Source organism: Aethalodelphis obliquidens, unplaced genomic scaffold (assembly GCF_003676395.1).
Source record: "Aethalodelphis obliquidens isolate GAN/ISIS:26980383/991018 unplaced genomic scaffold, ASM367639v1 scaffold17, whole genome shotgun sequence".
NCBI lineage: Eukaryota > Metazoa > Chordata > Mammalia > Artiodactyla > Delphinidae > Aethalodelphis > Aethalodelphis obliquidens.
In genome coordinates, this window is record NW_020837961.1 from 21,083,047 (window position 1) to 21,106,305 (window position 23,259).

At 40.2% G+C, this 23,259-nt stretch overlaps 1 protein-coding gene and 1 pseudogene across 1 annotated transcript in view; one reads left to right on the top strand and one right to left on the bottom strand.

Annotated features, from left to right (window-relative positions):
- Positions 1 to 23,259, bottom strand: part of RNF150 (ring finger protein 150) — a 238,526-nt gene that overhangs the window by 93,334 nt on the left and 121,933 nt on the right. The window lies entirely within an intron of this gene.
- LOC113626040 (ATP-dependent RNA helicase DDX50-like) lies at positions 1,343 to 3,945 on the top strand (annotated as a pseudogene).

A 23,259-nucleotide genomic window follows, 5' to 3' on the forward strand; every position in this document is an offset into this window, starting at 1 on the left:
ATCTGAAAAAGCCAAGATAACTCAGCTATTAAAATTAGGAGAATGTTCAGTAAAATATAAGATTCAAGATCAACATACAAAAATTAGGAGGTTCCTATACACCAGTAATACCTAACGAGAATATGTAATGGAAAAAGTGATCTATACATATAGCAGCAGAAGTCATAAAATATCTAAGGATAAACCTAATAAATACTAGCCTTATATGAAGAAAACTATACAATAAAGTTTCTTTGTAAGACATCAAAAATTTCTGAAGAAGCAGATTTTATTTCAGCCAAAGTGTTATTCAGTATTACGTAGTTAGTTTCCAAACATATGTGATTTTTAAAGTTATCCATTTGCAATCATTATTATTTTGCTATTGTTGCATTATGGTCAAAGGAACACAGTCTCTTGATATTGATCCTTAATCATCTAATATATTTTTGGGGGGTAAATGTTCCATTTGTATTCAGAAACAGTGTATTTGAAAACATTATTTGCTGTGTATACATATCTCATTGATTAAGCTTATTAATTATATTTAGATCTTCTGTATCTGTTTATTTTCGCCTGCTTGATTGTCTCAAAGGGGAGTGTCAAAATGTCTCATACAACTGTTGCTCTATATGTTTTCTCTCTGAAATTCTGTCAGTTGCTGCTGTACTTTGAGTTTGCATAGTTAACTGCATGTGTGTTCATGACGGTTGTATCCACTCACACTATTGTTGCTGTAGAGAGGTCTGATGCCATCATGATTCTTGTTGTTTGGAAGTGATCTGCTCTTCCTCTTTGTAACCTTTTGGAGTTACATTTGAGAATAATCTTTGATATTCTTAAATGTCACTAGGTCTATTTATGAGTATTCACCCATTAGTTTGGTAGTACATGAACACTTTCAATTCAAGCTATTTCATTCTTTCTTTGATTCTAAAACATTTATCTTCATACTTTATTGAAATATTTCCTCCTATATTTTTTCTCTCCTGTGATTCCTATTATCCTGTTGGTGGTACTTATCTTTCTGGTCACCATATTTTTTTAATACTTTCCCCCTCTCATTTAAAAAAATTTTATTTTGAAATAATTATAAACTAATAAGTGGCAAAAATAATACACAGAGGTCCCACGCACCCATCTCCCAGCCCCCTCCAATGGTGGCATCTTACATATTATAGTGCATTATCAAAACAAGAAACTGATTGGCACAATACAATCAACTAGATTATAGGACTTAGACATCATTAGTTTTGGCAAAACTACACCTAAAATGTCTTCGTATAAAACTCTGTGACAGGTGGCTGCCCGTAGGTGGTTGTGGCCGCCGTGCCCAGAGGGAGGCGGCGGCAGCGGTGGCGGCGAATGATGCCTGGGAAACTCCTCTGGGGGGACATTTTGGAGCTGGAGGCACCTTTGGAGGAGACCGAGAGCCAGAGGAAGGAGAGGCAAAAGAACTCTGTGGATGTTGGAATTCGGATACGGGATTATGGACCTGTACTTCCCTTCTAAGGCTGTTATGAAGATTTAAACAAGATAAGCTGAAAACATATTACACAATGCTGGAGTGACAGAAGGAAGTCAAGGCACCATTATGACTCAGATGGGAAATCAGAAACAACAGAAAATGGTGTTGCAGATGACCGGGATGCTCCCAAACCCAAACGAGCTAAAATGAAAGAGAAGCTAAATGGTGACACCGAGGAAGGATGTAATAGACTTTCAGATGAATTTTCTAAATCTCGGAAGTCAAGAAGAAAAGACCTATCAAATGGAGATATTGATGAATATGAAAAAAAATCAAAGCAAGTGTCATCCTTAGATAGCTCTACTCATAAATCAAGTGATAATCAACTAGAAGAGACCCTAACACGTGAACAGAAAGAAGGAGCATTCTCCAGTTTCCTTATTTCTGAAGAGACTATAAAGCTTCTGAAAGGTCGAGGGCTAACATATCTCTTTCCTATTCAAGTTAAGACTTTTGGTTCTGTATATGAAGGAAAAGATTTAATTGCTCAAGCGCTGACAGGAACAGGAAAGACATTCTCTTTTGCCATCCCCTTGATTGAAAGACTCCGAAGACATCAAGAGACAATTTAAAAAAGCCGCTCACCAAAGGTACTTGTTTTGGCTCCTACAAGGGAACTGGCAAACCAAGTAGCCAAAGACTTCAAATATATAAGTAGGAAACTCAGTGTGGCGTGTTTTTATGGTGGAACATCATATCAAAGCCAAATTAATCATATTCAAAATGGTATTGACATCTTGGTTGGGACCCCTGGTCGTATCAAAGATCACCTGCAGAGCGGCTGATGAGATCTTTCTAAACTGCACCACGTTGTGCTGGATGAAGTGGATCAAATGTCAGATTTAGGTTTTGCTGAACAAGTTGAAGATATTATCCACAGATCCTACAAAACTGATTCTGAAGACAATCCTCAGACTTTACTTTTTACTGCAACTTGCCCACAGTGGGTATACAAAGTTGCAAAAAAATACATGAAATCCAGATACGAACAGGCTGACCTTGTCGGGAAAATGACTCAAAAGGCTGCAACTACTGTGGAACATCTGACCACCCAGTGCCATTAATCTCAGAGGCCAGCAGTTATTGGAGATGTCCTTCAAGTCTACAGCAGGTCTAAAGAGAGGGCTATTATCTTCTGTGAGACCAAAAAGAATGTAACTGAAATGGTCATGAATCCACACACAAAAGAGAATGCCCAGTGTTTACATGGCAGCATCACACAGTCACAAAGAGAAATTACACTGAAAGGCTTCAGAGAGGGTAGCTTTAAAGTTTTGGTGGCAACCCATGTGGCTGCCCGTGGTTTGGACATACCTGAGGTTGACCTGGTGATTCAGAGTTCACCTCCACAGGATGTTGAGTCCTATATTCATCGCTCTGGACGCACAGGTAGAGCTCGCCAGACAGGGGTTTGCATATATTTTTATCAACCAAGAGAAAGGTATGTGGAACATATGTCAATTAATATGTCAATTAAGATATGTGGAACAAAAAGCAGGAATTACTTTTAAACGTGTAGACGTTCCTTCTACAATGGATTTAGTTAAATCTAAAAGCATGGATGCCACCAGGTCTCTGGCTTCCATTTCTTACGCGGCTGTTGATTTTTTCCGACCATCAGCCCAGAGACTGATAGAAGAAAAAGGGGCAGTGGATGCACTGCCTGCAGCATTAGCCCACATCTCTGGCGCACCAAGTTTTGAACCACGTTCTTTAATCACCTCTGATAAGGGGTCTGTGACCATGACTCTGGAAAGCCCAGAAGAAATACAGGATGTTAGCTGTACTTGGAAAGAACTTAACAGAAAGCTGAGTAGTAGTGCTGTGTCCCAAACTACCAGAATGTGCCTCCTAAAAGGAAACATGGGCATTTGCTTGGATGTTCCCACACTGAGTCAGAAAGGTTACAGGAAGAGTGGCATGATTCAGACTGAACACTCTCAGGGCCGGCCAAGTTGCCTGAAACTGAAGAATATTATGATGGAAACACATCTTCTAATTCCAGACGGAGGAGCTGCTGGTCAAGTGGCCGGTGTGGCCGGCCAGGTAGACAGAGTCCACAGGGGAGTCGGTCAGGAAGTCGACAAGATGGTAGAAGACTAAGTGGGAACAGAAATCGATCAAGAAGCAGGGGCCACAAACGGAGTTTTCACTGAGATAGTTGATCTACCAGTGTGACCTTGCCTATTTCTGCCTAACCATGTACATTATCCACCAAAAAATTAGGTCATCATAGTTGAGGTCTGTTTCCGCTATTTGCAAAGAAGTTGGTTGTATTTTTTTTAAAGTATTTCACAAGAATGGTTGTAAACAAATCTACTTACCCAGTTATACCTTTGAATAAAAAAACCTCCTTTTATTGTCTCTTTAACAAAACAACTCTATTTTATCACACATATAGAGTCATATAACTACTACCCACAATTAAAATATTGAAATATTCCATCACCATAAAGGAATTCCCTCTCCCTCTCTTTCCCCTTCTCTAACCCCTGATGTCGCCATCTCTTTAATTTTGCCTTTTCTAGAATGTTATATAAATGGAATCATACCTTTTGAGATTGGCTTTTTTCACTCAGGATAATGTCCTTAACATCCATCTAGGTTGTAAGGTTGCATGTATGAGTAATTCATTCCCTCTCATTGTTGAGTAGTATTCTATGGTATGGAATATGGTACATCAGAGTTTAACTGTTCACCCATTGATGGACATAAGGGTTATTTCCAGTTTGGGGCTATTAAAAAACTTCTATGAACATTAGTGTACAAGTTTTTGTAGGAATACAAGTTTTCCTTTTTCTGGGATGAATGCCAAGAAGGAATACAATTGTTAGGTTGTATGATAACTGCATACTTGGTTTTAAAAAGAAATTACCAAACTGTTTTCCAGAGCGGCTATATTATTTTCCATTCCCATCAGCAATATATGAGTGATCCAGTTCCTCAGCATCTTGTCAGCATTTGGAATGCTCACTGTTTTTAATTTTAGCCATCATAATAGATATACAGTGATATTTCATTGTGTCTTTTGTCCATTCTGGCGGACACATGGAAGAGTTTCTCAAGCTGATGTTCCAGCTCATGAATCTGTCTTTAGTTGTATCCATTCTGTATTTTACCTCATTTATTGTGTTCTTTAATATTTAAACTATTGTATTTTTCATACTGAATGTTTCCCATTGGTTCTTCTCATTTTTTTTTTTAACAACATTTAGCTCCTGCTGCATAGAATCTTCCCTTAATATTTGTGGTCCATCTTTTCAATCACTCTTTCTCAGCTGGTATCTACTCATTCTGTACCTTCTTTAATAATGGTGATACTCCTCAGTTGTCTTGTGAGCTCATGTGTCCCTCGTGGAATCAGCTACTCTGCCTGGTCATGTTTTCTGGGGAATAACCAAGGCAGGGGCCCTAGTTTTGTTCTCCCAGAAGATAAAGAAGAAATATGAATAAGCTCAGATGGCCCCAAGCACCACAGAAGAGCCAGCGACTCCTCCCATTCAGGCAGGCCCTTCAAGATCACGGATTGCTTAACCTACTGTCACCTGGCCCCATCCCCAACCTGAGGCGCTGCGGAAGGTTAGACCTCCTAAGTCATGAGTTACCTCGCAGATCCTTATAGCTACACTGCTCTGTCCATCATCTAGTCCAACCCAACTTCCTACCCATGTCCTGCTCCTCAAACCCTTCCTCTATGACTCTCGGAAATTTAAGTCTCGGAAATTTAAATCAAATTCTCTAGTAACTTCCATCTCTTCTGGGAATGATGCTTTCGCTCCCTTGATCCTCCACCTTTTTGCTTTGATTGAGCTGGCTGCCCTATGAGGACACTACTTTCTCTGAACTGTGATCAAGGGCAAGTCTTTTTTTTTACATTTTTATTAAGCCCACATACCTCAGGGCCAGAAGATGGATGGGTGTCCATACTCCATCTTGCTACTTCCCAACCTTTACTCCTAACCTCATCCTATTCGCCTTCAAAAACCACTTATCTTTTGAGATTCTCTCCACCTGGATGGATAACTCTCTCTCCCCTCTCTTGGCCTCATCTGCCAACCTCCTGTTCACCTCTTTTATCATCCTCTTTAGCTCCCCTAGCTTCTAACAGTCATCCTCTTTGGACTGGAAATTTATTTTATTTTTTTCATATACAGGGTTTTTAAAATGGTGGCAAAATACACATAACATAAAATTTACCATCTTAACCATTGTAAGTATACGGTTCAGCAGCATTAAGTACATTCACATTGTCGTGCAACCCATCCATCTCCAGGATTCTTTTCATCTTGCAGAACGGAAGCTGTGTACCCATTATACAATATTCTCCCCTCCTCTGAGGCCCTGGCATCCATGATTCTACTTTCTGTCTCTATGAATCTGACTACTACAGATACCTCATATAACTAGAATCATAGAGCATTTGTCTTTTTGTGACTGGCTACCTTCATTTAACATGAAGTCCTCAAGGTTCATTCATGTCGCAGCACGTGTTAGATTTTCCTTCTGCTACATTAATGAATATTATTCCATTGTACGTACTTAACTATATTTTACTGATCTATTCACCCATCAATGGACACTTGGGTTGCTTCTACGTTTTGGCTACTCTGAATAATGCTGCTATGAACATGAGTGTACAAATATCTGTTCATGGACTGGAATTTTAGTATTCACAAGGATAAGCCACCCAAAACTCCGGCCTGTTGGCTATTTTTTCCCCTCTTCTCCATTGACCCTCCTTTTCCTCCAGTCCTTCTTAGACACACATTCCCACTGTCTTCCTCTGGCCCTTGTCACTCCTAGAAATTGCACCACCTCTGATCTCAAAGATGTCACTTTCTTACTACCCATCATCCCCCTCCTGGCTTCACTTATGTCCTCACCTAGCCTAGATCATGTGGTCCATAATTATAAGAACTCCTATAAAAATACAGCTAGCTCCCTTGCTCTTCCATTTCTCCATAGAATGTGGCCTACAAAATTTTCTTTTCCTATGCCTCCGCTTCATCATGGGAACACGGTTAAGAAAAAATCTCACAAGTCAGCCGTTTTCACTTTGAATTTACGATCCCTTTCCTCGAATGAACCCCTTCCCCTCTCCTTCCCCTTCCCTAGCCCCTGATGTCCACTTATCTGTTCTCCATCTCTATAATTCTGTCATTTCTAGAATGTTATATAAATGGAATCATGCAGTATGCAATCCTTTGAGATTGGCCTTTGGCTTTTTTTCACTCAGCATAATGTAGAACACCTGTTCTACTCTGTTCTGGACCCGCTTTCCCCTTGTCCAAGTGATGACCTCATATCTTTATATCTCTCCTCAAACCTCCTGTACACCCCTTCCCACCCACATTCTCTATTAGCTATCTTACTGCAGGAGTCACTGAGAAAAAATACCCATCAGAGGGAAATATCTTGTCTTATTATTAAATGAGGTAATTCACAGTGAAGAACTTAGCACAGAGCCTGCCATATAAAAACCACAATACAGATGTTAAGTTTTATTGGTATTATTATTGTCTTACCACTGCCAGATGTATCCTGAAACCCATGTACTACTATACTTGTTGGGGATGGGAACGATGTTGTCTGGGACACAGTCTTAGTCTGGACAATAAAAATAGTTTTCAGGGGATAAACACAAATTCACAGTAAGATGACTTCAGGAGTGTAGAAATTGATCATTCAGGAACCAAAGTGATAACCTTTAGTGCAAACCAACTGACATTTTTTCGCCAGAAGACCTCTAAGTTCAAAATATTAAAGATTCATCTGAGTTGTTGGGTAAAAACTGGTCATCTGTGCTCCCTCAATGCTTTGCTTACAACTTGAAATATGTCAAACTCCGGGTGTTACTAAAGTGCACTTTATTTTTTTAAATGAAGCCAAAATCATAATTTATTACTTAATATATGTCAGCCATATGGACTAAGTACTTTTTCTTTTTTGAATGAAAGATTCTTTTTTATTATTATTTATTTTTAATGAATTTTTAAATTTTATTTATTTTTGGCTGCGTTGGATCTTCGTTGCTGTGCACAGGCTTTCTCTAGTTGTGGCGAGCAGGGGCTACTCTTCGTTGCAGTGCGTGGGCTTCTCATTGTGGTGGCTTCTCTTGCTGTGGAACACGGGCTCTAGGCATGCGGGCTTCAGTAGTTGTGGCACGCGGGCTCAGTAGTTGTGGCTCACGGGCTCTAGAGCGCAGGCTCAGTAGTTGTGGCGCATGGGACCTGTTGCTCCGTGGCATGTTCCTGGACCAGGGCTCGAACCCACGTCCCCTGAACTGGCAGGCGGATTCCTAACCACTGCACCACCAGGGAAGCCCCTGAATGAGTCTTTAATTCTACAGTGCTTACAATCTTTGAAAGTTTCACACACGATTCCATACAATCTTATAATAACCTTTTTCCCACTACCCCTGTATTGCCCCTCCCCCTTCCCTCTCCCCATGGGTAGCCCTGCCGATACAGGGGACACGGGTTCGTGCCCCGGTCCGGGAAGATCCCACATGCTGCGGAGCGGCTGGGCCCGTGAGCCATGGCCGCTGAGCCTGCGCGTCCGGAGCCTGTGGTCCGCAACGGGAGAGGGCACAACAGTGAGAGGCCTGCGTACCGCAAAAAAAAAAAAAATTTTTAAAGGAGATGCTCACAATAGCTAACTTTATTTTCCTTGGAAAAGCTCTAGTAACTTAATTAACTCACTGATGTTGGTTCCTCAGCTACACTTGAGATGATCAACGACTCAGGCTTTTAAAAAAATTTATATTTTTTCCTAATTTACAAGTGTGCAGAATTGTCTATGAATTTGTGATAACTGTAGGGGGAGTGATGAATATAAAATAACGTATTTTATTTATAGCCTGACCTGTAAGCATTTTCTTAGAACATATTCAGTAAATCAGAATCATAAATAACTTACTTCTAGTTTTTGTGAGAATTCTGAATGGTTAAAAATGATACAGAGTCCAGGCTGACATAAGAGAAATCACAGAATACTAAATTGACTTTTACAATAATTCAGTTTTTATTGGAGCAAATAATCATGCTTAGAGAACCTTCTGCTTACATATAAAATGTTTTAAGTTCTAATTTTAGTTTGTACAAAAACCAATATACCTGTAAGTCTCATTAAGGAGCAGAATAATGGAATTGCAGGATAGGAGATTACAAGAGATTAAAACTCCCCAGCATTTTCTCTTCCTAGTAATCTAATAAATGAATTAAATAGCAGATTCATTTACAATAACTTCTAGCTTGGTGACCCTGGAAGATTTACTAAATCTTTAAGCTTCAGGTTCATTATCTCCAAAACTCTAATAGTAAGTGTACCTAATCCAAAGGGTTGAGTGAGGATTAAATGAGATAATGCATATAAAGGACCCAGAGCAGAGTAAGTAGTCAATAAATATTAATAGTTATTATATCATGTATTTCATCTATCAAATAATTATTTAAAACATTCCAGACAGTGTAAAACTTGCATTTAGACCAGAGGAGGTAGGTAGGGGTGGGAAGGAACACACCAACCTTGGCTTTCACTGGGACCCAGAAACAAAGGATGAGCTTCTGGACAACCTAGAGCACCTGAATACTACAGGGACAGCTCAAAACAGCGTGGGGCCACAAGGCTCAGGCTGAGCAAATTCAACGTGACCTCACGTTGGTCAATGAAAGGAAACTCTGTAGCATTTAAATCAAAAATTAATCTTCAGGGCTTCCCTGGTGGCGCAGTGGCTGAGAATCTGCCTGCCAATGCAGGGGACACGGGTTCGAGCCCTGGTCTGGGAAGATCCCACATGCCGCGGAGCAACTGGGCCCGTGAGCCACAACTACTGAGCCTGCGCTCCACAACAAGAGAGACCGCGATAGTGAGAGGCCAGCGCACTGCGATGAAGAGTGGCCCCCACTCGCCGCAACGAGAGAAAGCCCTCGCACAGAAACGAAGACCCAACACAGTCATAAATAAATAAATAAATATATCTTAAAAAAAAATTAATCTTCAAAGGAAAAGTGAACATAACTGGGCCAGCAATTAATGGTCCATCTCATGTTGCTCTCTTAAGGTACTGAAAAATAAAAATTGGATAATTTTTAGTTTGAAACAGTCACATAATCAACACAAACATGGATTTGTGTTTTGTTCTGCTTTGAACTACTGGGAAAAATCACATCAATTATTCCCCACTGGACTATTTTTAACATTGCATGGCCAGAACTTATAATTACAATTTAAAAACAATCATATTATCTTGGATCTAGTGAACTTTTAGATATTTATTTTATGTACCATTGCATAGAATAGAGAAATATACATGAATCATATCTTTTCATAACTTTTCTTATTTGTTTGGTAGAAATGGCCCAGAATTCTCAATTCATTGCATAATCATTAAATGCCTCATTACTTTCCTTGATTCATCTCTAGTTTCTTTTTAGTATTCTCCAAAGTTGTTTTCAGTAGTCTTTGAAAACTAGAAGTGAAAATTCCCTTTATTAAAAGTTCAGATTGGAAAATCCCTTTCTTACGAGAAATTATTTGTTTTGGTTTCTAGAAGCTGGGAGTCCCCACATAGTTTTCCCTGTGGTAAGATGACATGGATCACAAATTCAACAAATAATTAAGGTCAGTTAAAAGACCAACTGTTAATATATTGAGAAAACATATCAAAAATGACAGAACTTGATGATATACCTTGGTGGACAGTAAATGGCTTCTCAGAGCCCAAACTCCAAAATGGAAAACACTGCATATCCTTTGGCTGGACCCATAAATTCTAGCAACTGGTTGTGATAGACATTGCTATGAAATGCTTTTAGACTAACGGGTAAGTGAATCAAGTTTATACGGCTCCTTAGTCTTTATGCCTCTATCAGTAGGTCTCAGGACAGGGAGAAGTGGGTCCATTTTATCAGGATCTCAGGTCTAGGAAGGAGAGAAGGTTGGAAAACTGAGTATGCATTTTGAAAAAGCTTCACAGATCTGAAATATACCTCTCTTGTCCTTTGTTCAATACATTCTACACTGTAAGTCAAAGAGTGTCTGCAGCAGATGGTGTCCATTACCCACCCATACCCCCTAGCACATACCATTTTAGTATACACTGTCCTGAATTTCAGTTGCTAGCACCTGGATTTCTTTGAGTAAATGGCTTTCCTTGACCACTAGACTCAGGACTGTGTGTGGGTAAGGAGGAATTACCACCACTGGAGAGCAGTCTTGAACTAGTGACTGAGGAAGCTGGTGCATAAATACCTCAGCTCCCTCCTCCCTGTGCTGGTAGAACTTTGTGGTACATTTCCCGGCCATTTCCCAGAGCTCCCCAGTGGGATTAAATTTCAGTGGCTCATGGTGGTAACCTGCTTAATAACACACACTTTATTGGCTTCTTTCCTTCCCTGCCACATTTCTCCATTCCCCAGCTGGTGTTTCCTGGAATCACCTCTCAGATAAATGGCTTGTACTTGAATCCTTGCCTTAGGTCTGCTTCTGGGTAAACCCAAACTGTGCCCAAAGTACTACTCTTCTTCTTTCCTTTCTTTATAGTTCTCGGATATCCTAAATACTTGCTCTACTGGCTTACTTTAGTGACATATACTGCTTCATAAATATCACTCTTCAAGAGGTTTACACACAGAAAAAAAAAGCAAAAACATGAACTCTTCCCCTCTTCCCCACCTATTTTTTAACTAAAACAAAAAAATCATTTAGCAGAAGTAGCTCTTTCATACCTTCTCATGCCCACTTGTCCTCATATAGCTGTAGTCACATATAGCTACTGAAAACTACCATTCAAACCACCTATCTGAAGGGACAGTCAACCATCCTTCTCTCCCATCTCTACCCTTAAGGGAGAAGGATACTCTTTGGATATTGATCATCCACTGAAATCACTGAACACATCAGTCATTCTATAACGCCTGCTGTCCAACATGGTAGCCACTAGCCACATGCTGTCCTTGAGTACTTGAAATGTAGCGAGTATGGCTGAGGTATTGAATTTTTAATGTTAGTTAATTTCAATTTTAATTTAAAACCAGTACTCAGCTCAATTACTGGAAAACTTCTAAGTATGTCTGAGACAACTTGTGTAGGAGAATCTACTTTTTTCAAGTGTAAGTTTTATAAAATCTAAATACAGATCAAGTATGTCTGATGAAAATGTAGCGTCCAAATTGAGATGTGCTGAAGTGTAGAGTACGCACTGGAATTTGAAGACCAGCACGAAAAATATCATTAGAAATTATTAATATTTGACAATACTGAGATACTTTAACACTGATAAGATACTGAAATGATAACATTTGTGCTAACTGGGTTACATTAAATATATTAAATTTAATTTCTCCTGTTTCTCTTTCCTTTCTTTTTTTTAAAATGTGGCTACCAGAAATTTAAATTACATATGTGGCTCACATTATTTTTCTATTGCATAGCGCTGCTCAGTCACCTTACCCACAACTTATATTTGCTAGCCTAGTGGGTAAAATCATGGCTATATAAAAAGATTAAGACAAAGAAATAACACTCTCTTTTCTTAAGGGGTTGACATTTCAAAAGGAATGTCACAAGTTCGGTAGTAATACTGAAGCCAAACTTAAGAGCAAAATAAAAATAAAAGGCATATAAAACTTCCTCATGGAAAGTAGCTGTTTTCTTACCTGAATAGATTACTGATATTAAAGTTAATTACGGAAAGTGATTTAAGGAACAATGTTATCCTCTTTAAAAGCCTACAAAGCTTGCTCTGCCTGAACATTGAAGTAAGTGCTCTGCCGATGTCAGCTTTCTAGACTTGAATGGGATAAAATAATCAGGCAATAAGGTCCTAGAAGAGGCCTTATCATCCACCCTGACATCATCTTCTCCTTCACTTTACAGATGAGGGAAATATGGACTAACCAGGTTAGGTGACTTTTTAAAGGTTAGAAATGATTTTGTAAATAAGTTCATTTGTTCCCTTTTTTAGATTCCACATATGAGCGATATCATCTGTCTTTCTGACTTACTTCGCCCAGTATGACAATCTCTAGGTCCATCCATGTTGCTGCAAATGGCGTTATTTTGTTCTTTTTATGGCTGAGTAATATTCCATCGTATATATATCCCACATCTTTATCCATTCTTCTGTTGCTGGACATTTAGGTTGCTTCCGTGCCCTGGCTATTGTAAACAGTGCTGCAATGAACATTGGGGTTCATGTATCTTTTCGAATTATGGTTTTCTCTGAATATATGTGTAAGAGTGGGATTGCTGGGTCATATTGTAGCTCTATTTTTAGTTTTTTAAGGAATCTCCATACTGTTTTCCATAGTGGCTGTACCAATTTACATTCCCACCAACAGTGTAGGAGGGTTCCCTTTTCTCCACACCCCCTCCAGCATTTATTGTTTGTAGATTTTTTGATGATGGCCATTCTGACTGGTGTGAGGTGATGCCTCATTGTGGTTGTCAGGGGATAAGTGGGGAAGGGATAAACTGGGAGATTGGGATTGACACATACACACTGCTACATATAAAATAGATACTAATAAGAACCTACTGCATAGCACAGGGAATTCTACTCAGTACTCTGTAATGACCTATATGGGAAAAGAATCTAAAAAAAGAGTGGATATATGTATATGTATAACTGATTCACTTTGCTGTACACCTGAAACTAACACAACGTTGTAAATCAACTAGACTCCAATAAAAATTTAAAAAAAGAAATGATTTTGTTCTTTCTCAAAGGAGACGGAAAACATTCATTCTCAAATATAATTTATGTTCCTATTAGTAAAACGCTTTGTGTCATTGCAAAACTCATACATTTAAACTGGTGGTTCTCAGATGGACCAACTCTTCTTGATATTTCCTTCCATAGTTCCAAATACGTTTATACTAACATTTCTTGGATTATTAATTTTGAACATTTTCTATTGACATCCTGTCATCGTAGATGACTTAACTCATATTCACTCTACCATCCCTACATCACCACCTAAGCCCTCATTGGATGAATCAATAATATTCAATGCAAATACTGTTCACTGTAGAGCCAGGTAGTATATTACAATTACACACCTTTTCTTCATTTTTCCTGAAGTTAATAATTGCATCATTCTTCCATTTGCCTGTTTTTCCATATTTCCATTGCTCCCTCCACCCCCAATGCTACTATCTCTGCACGTGCTTACAAATAACATTTCCTATAATCCTCAAACACATTAGTTCCACTTGTCTTTTTTATGGGAACAATTCCCTCATGGAACCCTCTGTCCTCCTGTTCCAATATGACCTGAATTCTTTGAAGCTCAATATACAGCAATTAGTAGGGGCTTATCTTACACGGCAATCTAATAATGGAAAAATTTTACTTGACTTTTCACTTCTAAAGTCAACTGTAAAACTGTCTCTGATTTGTATTTTGCAGACATACATTAAATAACAGCAAAACAGTACCACGACCATCACAAACAACCCAGCACCCCACACACTGAAAACGCTGATTGGTAGTTCTCATGAATACGTACAATGGAAAAGACAGCCCTTATTTTAAGCATTTTGGTTGCCCCGCCAGCAAAGGCTATCACAAGCCATAGAGGTTTAACCCCATTGCTGCCCAGACCCTGGCTGCTTCCAAAGTGGCCCTAAGGTCTGGAGCGCACAGGTGCTGGTGTCAGTGAGGTTTCCAGGGTTACCAAGTACGTATCACATCACTTTTGGAAAATAGCATCAAGAGGCTTTTAAGCTAAGGTAATGTGGATCCAGTTGGAATTTCAAGACAGGCTTTATTATCGTGGTGGTTGGTGGTGGCATCTGGTTCCTGATTACCTAATCTCATCCACAGAAAGTCCACGGAGGAGATTCCTGATGTGGGCAGAGCTATGGAGAACTCTTGTGGAACCACAGAGCTCTACTTCAGGGAGCCACCCAGAGACCACCTGCCAAGTCCAAACTCCGTATTTTGCAAAAGAGAAAACTGAGGCCTAGGAAGCTTACCCAAGACAAAAAGGAAGCCGGTGGCAGCTTCTAAGTAGGCTTTAAAAACATTCAGAAAGATGAAAGTAACTGACTGGTAACAGATAAATTATGATCTTACAGATGGATGTTGTCACTTTGTATAAGCTAAGCTTCCTGGAAGAAGCAAAATCATTTAAATATTCATATCAATAATTCTAACTCTTGGGGCTTTCCTGGTGGCGCAGTGGTTGCGAATCTGCCTGCTAGTGCAGGGGACACGGGTTCGAGCCCTGGTCTGGGAGGATCCCACATGCCGCGGAGTGGCTGGGCCCGTGAGCCACAACTGCTGAGCCTGCGCGTCTGGAGCCTGTGCTCCGCGGCAGGAGAGGCCGCGATGGTGAGAGGCCCGCGCACCGCGATGAAGAGTGGCCCCCACTTGCCACAACTAGAGAAAGCCCTCGCGCAGAAACGAAGACCCAACACAGCAAAAAGAAATAAATAATTAAAAATAAAAATATATTAATAAACTCCTACCCCCAACATCTTAAAAAAAAAAATTCTAACTCTTGGGCATTTACCCTGTAATATTAACAACTAACTGTGTAAACTGAAGCATCGAATCACAATCTTTCTATCTCCTTGTTGTTTTTTTTCCTAAACCACATGGAACACAAATCTTGAGGACTTATTAATTATTTATCATCTGGCTTTGGAGGCAATAGCAGAAGCAAGTTATAGGTGAGTGCTGACAGGCTGATTCTGGAAAGACCCAGCCAGTCATAGGTTACCAACCAGAGAAATTAAGAGCCTTTCACTTCTTGTTCAGAGAGAGCTTTGCCAAAATCCTTAGACACGGGAGCAAATTCACTGACTTACTTGTACAGAGAGACGGTGGCCAGTAACCAAAAAAGAAAAAAAAAAAAAATCAAGAACAAATGAACAAAATGAAAAAGAATGGTTTTTCCTTTCTTTTGGATCTGTTTTTTATTTGAATTTTCCAAATTATAGCTAGGTTCTTCTAGACAACCCTGCTAATGCATGGCAATTCTGGCATTTATATTCACTGGCTGACACATGCCCAAAGACTGCACTGTAAACATCAAGGAACCAAAGGCTTCTTCAGACACCCATCACAGGCTCTCCATGTGATGCCTCCACAGACAAGGCAGAGTGTTCATTATCTGGAGCTAAACGTTTCCCTTTGCTTATTCTAGAAGTTGCTACTTGCTTTCTCTTTTGTAGACATCTCTGAAGTGAAACAAAATGATAGCTTTCGTCACTCCACTAACAACTTTCCTTTGGAGAATCTTTGGCAAATATTAGTTTCTGAAGCCTCCGAGCCACTCTAACATTACAACCATAAAACTTCGTTTCCTCACTAGAAAACACCACTCTGAAAGTCAAGACTTCAGCCTTAAATAAGATTCTAACTAAGGCAAAAGATAGTTACATATGTGAGTTGCTGGCAACTGATAAAGCATCTTTCAAAATCTGAAACAAATAACTATATTCTAAGTGAAATTTAAGAACGATAAGTCATAAGGGAATAATATTAACTAAAGGATAAATTTAGAGAGCAAAGAAAAGTGTGTTTGATTTTTTCCCCCAGTGTAATGATAGAATAATTACACCAAATGTGGAAAGACTGGAATCATGTTAATCATCTTCAGAGAGTCCAAATCTTAATGGAGTCAATTCAAGAACTAAAATTCTTAAAATAATGCAAAATGTCTTCTGTGGAGAAAGAGGAGGGAGAAGGGGTAAAATATGTGTATGGGATTAAGAGACACAAACTACCATGTACAAAATAAATAAGCAATAAAGATATATTGTACAGCACAGGGAAATATAGTCATTATTTTGTAATAACTTTAAACGGAGCATAATCTATAAAAACATGGAATCACTGTGCTGTACACCTACAACTACTATAATATTGTAAAATCAAGTATGGTTCAATAAAAAATTTAAAAAGACATGACAAAGATGTTGATTGGAGAAAAATTTTTAAAGGTTAAAAACTGGAAGCAACGGAAATGCTTAACGACAAAAGGATGGATAAATCATTTGTGGAATATCCATATCATGAAATACAAAGAGTAACAAAAATGTATGAACTACAGCCTTTTTCAACAAAAGATGAATTTCACAAACAAAATATAGAAGGTGATACTGCTTTTTAGGGGGCTGGTGTTGTTACTTTTTCCAGTTTTATTGGAGTATAGTTAACATAAAAATTGTATCTATTTAAAAAAATCAGAATCAAAATGTCTTCTGAAAATATATACAATATAGTAAACTTGGCTTCTTCCCAGGAGGAAGGGATTTTATTGATAATATGAAAAATTCTTCAAGTTCTTAGATTCCTTGCCACAAACGAATGTGCATAAAATAAATAAGCAATAAGGATATTGTACAGCACAGAGAAATATAGCCACTGATTTGTAATAACTTTAAGTGAAGTATAATCTATAAAAACAGTGAATCACTATATTGTGCACCTGAAATGAATATAATATTGTAACTCAACTATACTTTGATTAAAAATAAATTAATTAATAAAATTAAATTGATCCATTCTACTTAAAAAAAAAAGAATGTGTGGTAATGATTCCAGCTTGAGTTCTCTTTATTTAAAATTTTAGTATACTTGGGTGCATTTTAATGTACCTTTTTCTCATCCTCAGAATTTCCATCTGCATGCACAGGAATTGTCAGACAAACTTGCTAGGGATCAGGAGATAAAGAGTTAACAAGGGATTGGGAAGAGAAGAGGAAGATAAAGCAGAAGGCTGAGCAGTAGAGCTGTATCTCTGGGGCAGGCTGCAGCATGGTCAGCTGGCCTGGGCCTTGCACCTGTGCTGTAGCAGGAGAGGGGTTCACGGTCTGTTCCAGAGCAGCCCAGGGAAGACCATGGTATGCTCCACCTTTAACTGGGTGAGGGAAGCTTTCTTGGGCATGACAAGGCTCTCTGACCCTGGTCCTCCCTGGTGGGGTGGAGGCACTCAGAAACACCTATTTCTAAGGGTGAGCTGGGCATATTAACTAGCAATCCTCCCCCACCACTTCCCCAGGGGCAACTCTGGAAGTTGGTGTCAGTGCTACACGGAGAGGGCTCTGCTTCTTGTTGGGGAAAAGAGCTGGGATTCCATGCGCTGTGTCCTCCCACACAGGACTGGAGGGATGACCTTTGGAACAGAGAAGCAGGTGACCAGGAACAGTGGGATCCACAGTCCTCCCCAGGATCCATGAGAGGAAGAGAGGATGGAGAAATGACACCCTCGGGAGCGACGCATCTTCCCTACAGGTGTCAAAATCCGTCTTGGTGGGTGTATTCGTTTCCTATTGCTGCTGTGACACATTACCACAAACTTGGTGGCTTAAAACAAGACTAATTCATTAACTTACAGTTTTAGACATCAGAAGTCTGAAATGGGTGTCACTGGGCTAACGTCAAGGTGTTCGCAGGGCTGGGCTCCTTCTGGAGGCTCTAGGGGAGAACCTGTTTCCTTGGCTTTTCTAGCTCCTAGAGGCTGCTTGAATTCCCTGGCTTGTGGTCACATCACCCCAACCTTTGTTTTCCTTATCACATCTCTTCCTCTTTCTCTGATCCTCATGCCTCCCTTTTATAAGATCCTTATAATTACACTGGATAAGCCAGGATAATTTCCCTATCTCGAGATCCTTAACTTAATTACATCTGCATAGTCCCTTGTGCCATATTAGACAACACAGTCACAGGTTCTGGAGACTAGGATGTGGACCTCTTTGGGGGGAGGGGGCACCATGCTGCCTACCATAGTGAAGGTGGCAGTGGGACATAGTTTTGGAGTAGGCCTCCCAGGGCCATGCAGTGGGAGCCAGAACTTCCTTGATCATAGTGAGTGCCCCTGGTTTTCCTAGATGTTTATGTGGCCTGGAGAAATAAGATCGTTTATGATTTCTCTAAGGTCTTTATCCTGCTTGAATAGACTGACTTCAACCAGGCACTGATTTCAATAAATGTTAAAGCCATTATTTCTGAGTTGAGAAGGATAATTATTCCCTGTCTCCTTTCTCTCCTCTCTCTCCCTAATAGCTCCTACCACCCCCCTTCCCCAAACCCAAATCCCAGCACACTGGCAGGCATGCAGCCATGAACAAGAACCTGGGGAGAGAACTGTAAGGAAGGCAGTGACAATCACTCATCATAAAACACTGGCCGGGAGGAATGACAGGCCTGGTATGAAAAAATGAAAAAATGTTGCCTGCGTGGGTGGTGTTGGCATAACAGTGGTAATTTGCCTCCTAGGGTCTAAATATAGCTGCCGCCGGCATCTGAGAATAAAAGAGCTTCCTAAATAATTACCCACTCCACCTCAGCTCCCTCTAGACCTCCGCAAGCCACATGGAGACACGCATGCCTCTAGTTCCTCCAAGAGAATGGCTCGTGGAAAGCCTCAATACGAGAGCCAGCGGATTAACCATGTTTGGAGAGGAAATCCAAGGTCTCGCCTGCTTCCAAGCAGCCCAGCCAACTCCGGAAAGATTTTAAAGAGGACAAAGTGTTGAAAGCTGCAGCCAGATTAACATCCCTCCCCGCCCCCCCCCCCCCACCCCCCCCCCCCCCAAGAAGAGTTACCAAGACAAAGGCCCGGAGGATCTGACGGGAGAGGCCACTCTAGAACCCAGCTGATCTGCGCATGGATCAGACCAAGGGCGCAAGCGGGAGGCAAGAAGACTCGTCTGCAGGTTTACTTATCATGAATACCGGTACTGGCTGTGGAGCTCATGCTCACACACTTAACCCACTGCCTCTGTAACCAGCCCTCCCGAAGCCAAGCCGGAGGCTAATACTGAACCGTGAGTGACGTCATTGTGGTGCTGGCCACACTACAAAAACCACATTTAAAAGGCATCAAGACCAAAGCAAGGCCTGCCAGCGAGGAAATCCGGGCTCTGGAAAAATGAGAAAAGGTATTCCCTGAAGACTGGCAGCCCTGAAGGGCAAAACGATCCATTTGCTAGGTTCCCTGCAGTAGAGCGCAGGGTGTATTTCCACTCAAGGCTGTCACCCACCTGGTTTTCACCTGGATGCAAGTTTACGTTCAACCTACAGCTCTTTACTGAGGGCTCAGCACTACTAAATGTAAAAGAAAGCGCGAGCCAGTGGAAAGGAAACATGATTTGGACTCGTTAACACTGGTTTAAATTCTGCCTTTACCATTTCATAGCTATGTGACTGGGGCGCTTAATCTCACTGTGTCTCAAATTCTTCACCTCCGTGATGAAATAATAATAACAATAAGAATTATTATATATTAATTATATATTATACTTATACATTATTAACAGTTTATGTAAATATGAGAACGTTTTATCATTATTATTGCTATGGCTACTTCAAAACATTGATGAAACAATAAAATATGAATGCAAAAGTTCTTTTTTATCCTATTAACTGTTATAAAAATTATATACTACTATTATAGAAGCAAAGTAAATGTTGGTTTTTCATTATGGAATCTAGTTAGGGAAATAACATACACACAAGAAATATTTAAAGAGGAAAACTGTATTTAGCAAAGCGTTAGAGAGTCATATCTATAGGGAATTAGATTTCCTGATTCCATGTACAGAAGGTTCATCGTGTGGAACGAGTCAAGAATAAAAGTGAGAAAACCGTCATCAAGGAGAACTTCATGGAAGAGAAGAGTTTGAGCTGGGGATCACAAGGCAGAAAGGACCTGGGAGAACATTCCAGGATATGAGATTTGTGAGCCAATGCAAACAGATAGTGCAAAGCAAATCTGTGTAGTTTCTCTGCTTCCATCAAACTCTGTCACATTTCAGACCCACTTAAAACCCTCTTCTACAAACCATGATGGGGAGAAATATGGTCATCTCCAGCAAATCATAAACTGTACATACCTTTTGACACAGCAGTTCCACTTTTAGAAACTTATCCTACAGATGTACGTGTATGTACATATGTGAATATTTATCAAGATATTCACTGCAGCCCAGTTTATATATTTGAGAGAGATAATTAAAAATCTAGAAATATAATCTAAGAGGTCATCAATAGGAGGAGATTGGTTAGAAAACTGTGGTATATCCACAATGAAGTATTTCACAGATTTTATAAAATGCAAAGTATATAAATGTATCAGATCCACATGCACTGCTGTTGAATAATTGTCATAATTTATTGTTAAGTGAAAAAAGGAAAGTCTAGAACGTGAGTACAGTATGCTACCATTTGTGTAAAAAGAAAAACCACGTACAGATTGCTTGTCAATGCACAGACCACCTGTATAAAAGTAAAGAATTCACTATTAACAGATGAGGGCAGAGGAGCGAGAGAGACATACTTTTCACTATATGCCCTTTGAATTCAAATATTACTGTCAAAGTATGGTTCAGTGGCCCAGTGCTGTCGAGACTCCAGATAAATTTGTACTCTGACTTGGCTTTAGGAAGCCCAGATAATCAATGCTCCCTAAAGAGCCTCTATTTGAAATCCAGGTAGATAACAGGGCAAAATAAATTTATCCAACATACAGTCCAATCCAGTTCCCTGCGGACTCTATTTAAAAGGCCCAATTCAGATGTTAAGGCCCCCACCCCCAAGGTGACTGTATCTGGAAACAGAGCTTTTAAGGAGGTAATTCAGGTTACCCAGGGTCATAAGGGTGGGGCCCTGATCCTATAGGACTGCTGTCCTTATAGGAAGAGACGTCAGAGCTTTCTCTCTCTCTCCACCTTGTGAGGACATTGCAAAAAGGCGGCCATCTACCAGCCAGGGAGAGAGTTCTCACCAGAAACCAACCCTCCTGGCATCTTGATCTTGGACTCCCAGCCCCCAGAACCGTAAAAAAAATAAAATTCAGTTGTTTAAGCCACTTAGCCTGTAGTATTTTGATATGGTGGCCTCAGCTGACTAAGACAGGGACCATCATGGACTCTCGGGGTTGGGGACGGCACTCAGGTCTTTAAGCCAGTGCTCACATCCTCCAGCCAGGGGCGAGCTGAGCTGGCCTGCTCGCTGCAATGCCTGGCCTGCTCGCTGCAATGCCTGGCCCGCAGAGGAGCACCTCTGAAACACGATAGTGCGGTGCTAGGTAACACTGAAAGAATGCGTGCAGTAGCCCAGGGTCCCGGTTTCTGGACGCCACCTCCTCCTCCGCCTGCACTGTGACCTTGAACTATCAGCTTCTGCAGGATTCGTCTAAAGAATCTCTAAGTTCCTTGCAACCCGTGGGTTCCAAGATCTGTGACACACAGCAAAAACATGCCGCTGCCAAGTTCGCTTCCAAAAATAGTGCAGTTTCATATTTGTGAAAGACAAACAGCAGCCCGTAACCTAGGAGTTCCCAATCAGTGAGGGCAGATCTCCTCTAGATGGCAAAGCCTCTCAAAGCTGACTGCGGCTGCTGAGGCTGCAGACCCGGAATCTACCCCCCACCCCGCCCTGAGTTTTGCGGGCATTCTCAAGGTAGGGAAGGCAGAACACGTTCTACTCTGAGAATTCACTACTCTGGAAATCCACCTTTCAGAAACCCTGACACTCCAAAAAAGGGCAGCGAAGAGGTCATTCCACCTCACAAACAGAAAAGACTCTGACAATTCCTGTTGTTATCGAAGTGTGAGAGGTGGTATTGACTGAAACTCACAGGGCCCGGGTATCATTCGTACCAAATAAGGAATAGACTCTGTTGATGGGCTGATCCCACACTTGAAAGAGAAAGACCCAAAAATACTCTTAAGGTTGAAACATATACCATATACCAAACATATACCATAGTGAAACGGTAATATTGGAAAGTCTAACTGAAGTGCTGATAGCTTTTTTTTTTTTTCAGTTTAAGGTTTTAATTCTTATTATCAAGGGTATACATGATGTAGCAACACCTAGGAATGGATATCCTTATGGTCTGGACGTGGAATAACTGCTTTAATGACAGTGAGGTTAGGGGAATGGCGATGTTGTTTGTTACAAACACTCAGGCATGTGGTTCCAAGAGAAAATATAACTCAGGATTGCAGGCAACAATTTCAGATTATTGAACTCATCCTGAACTCTGGAAAGAAACCATTTCCATTATATTCATTCCTAGCAAAGCTGAAGAAAGAGCTTTATCAGATCAGGAGTTGAAATGGACTTGAAAACTGGTTTTGGAAGGCAGGTAAGCCTCTTCAAGGAAACCAGTAGAGAGAAATTCTGTCTCCAAATCTCTCCTAGCAGATAGTCCTGAATTTATTCACTTAAGGAGTTAAGTGAATAAATTCACTTAAGTAGTCTAAATTTTATTCACTTAAGTAGTTCAAAAACTAGAAGGATAAGCTATTTACGCACAAATTTCAAAAATACATTCTTGATTCCTCGGGTCAGTATATATAAGGAAGAATCCTGGTTATAGTTTTTAATCCTGGAAAATCTTTAGAACTCTGGATGCAAGAGACGTTTACCCCTTGAATCGTTATTAAAAACTGTAAGTACGCAAGATATATTGGTTTATCAACAAATATATCCAATTTTGAGCAATATCAAATTGCCAGGCAGGTATCAGACTAATAACTTGCAGAATATTAAAAGTAAATGCAATTAAATTTTCATGCACAAATCAAAGGATGTTCAAAGTATATCAACTTCAGGATAAATACAACTGCGAACGTTGATTGAAAATTTTTGACTTTGTTCTTGGCACACATGTAGGTCAAGACAAAGGTAATGGGATTTGTTCAAAATCTGCTGCCTCACAACTCAAATGAGATGTTGCCTAAAATGTTATATTTCAACATGGATTTTGTTTGGGAGGCTTCACAAA